The 1,553-nt window shown below is 28.5% G+C and overlaps 1 long non-coding RNA gene across 1 annotated transcript; it reads left to right on the forward strand.

The window, feature by feature from the left end:
* The first annotated feature begins 250 nt into the window (after positions 1–250).
* Positions 251–1,085, forward strand: LOC107956901 (uncharacterized). The gene is made up of 2 exons (XR_001700302.2): positions 251–379; positions 769–1,085. It is a non-coding gene; the product is annotated as an uncharacterized lncRNA (long non-coding RNA).
* The last annotated feature ends 468 nt before the right edge of the window (positions 1,086–1,553 follow it).

Below are 1,553 nucleotides of genomic sequence, written 5' to 3' on the forward strand. Positions count from 1 at the left end.
AAATATCAAATTATTAATTTGATATTTTAATAATAAATATAAAAAAATAAACTTGAATACTTATATAAAATATTTAACAAAATTTTAAAAACCAAAAGAAAAAACCCGAATACATAGGCTAAGTTGTTGTGGTGTAAATGAATGTGATTTAAGACCACTAGAAAAATAACAAATGTGGGATTCATCCTTTTTTCTCGATAACTACTACGATCTCAATGCTTATATAAATGTATCTTAATGATATGCTTTCATTGCATCAAAAACTCTCAATCTCTCTCTCTCTCTCACATATTCACACTTTTAATAATATTTAAAATGGAGAAATCTTCCCGTTCAATGTCATCTTTAGTCCTTCTTATGTTGGTTCTTCTAGCAACAGGTTTTCTCTTAATTGCTTTTTTAAATTCTTGTCATTTAATTTATTATTTAATTCACTACAAATTCAAAATTTTTCATACAAAATATTTGTATTTAACATGCTCCAATGACCATAAATCTAAGCATGTCAACTCTTAAATTATATATATACAGACAAATTTGATATTCACTCTTTGACAAAATAGTAACCAGTAACGATTAATATGAAGTTACCACACTAAGTATATAAGGTGCCTATGGCCCCATTTTTCTTTAAGTAGTTTTATTATTATTTCTTTATTTAATATATGTGCATATATTAAAGTTAACTATCCCATATGTTTAAATATATTTTTTATTTATTTGACATTCATCCTCACAATACGTATACATCATTATGAAATGAAACAGAGATGGGACCTATGACAGTGGAAGGTAGAACATGTGAGACCAAAAGTAGTGAATACAAGGGGATATGCTTATTTGATGCTAATTGTGATAGTATCTGCAAAATAGAGTCAGGTTTCGATGGTGGGCATTGCCATGGCTTCTTTCGCAGATGCTATTGCACTAAACCTTGTTAAATGAGCAATCTATTAAGATTTCATTATACTTAAAAGATTGCCTCATTTCCGCTTGTTATGTGTGTGCTTGAGAGTTGAGAGAATAATACATATTGGTGTACATTGAATTATATTACTATTAAATATATCTATAATTTTTATGGATTTGTGCGACCTTCATCGGTGCTGGCAAAAAAGTTGCATCAGCAAATCATCATTGATAGTCAATCAGTAATCACAGCAAAGGTTTCCATAAAGGTTAATGTTGGCCCATCAAAGAGGTTGTCAATCAAATTTTGTCCAAACAGGTTCGCAAAATAAAATCATAATTATAAAGAGATAATATAATGGAGAACGAGATTAGAGTAGCTCCATGTGTAAATTAATGGCTTGGATTATGAAAGGGCGACACGTGGAGAGGAAATGAAGAAGAAGAATAAGAGTGAGAAATAAAGAAATAAAAAAGGAAAAGAGAGTAGGGAAGTTAAATTGAATTAAATTTTTTTTTTAGAAAATAGATTGCCCATGAAGTAAAATATAGAGATTAATTGTACAATTTGATTTAAAATTTTTATTTGAAACAATAATTTAACGTGTCATATTTACTTGTTATTATTCCGTTAACGGCTCATT

This window comes from Gossypium hirsutum, chromosome D01 (assembly GCF_007990345.1).
Source record: "Gossypium hirsutum isolate 1008001.06 chromosome D01, Gossypium_hirsutum_v2.1, whole genome shotgun sequence".
NCBI lineage: Eukaryota > Viridiplantae > Streptophyta > Magnoliopsida > Malvales > Malvaceae > Gossypium > Gossypium hirsutum.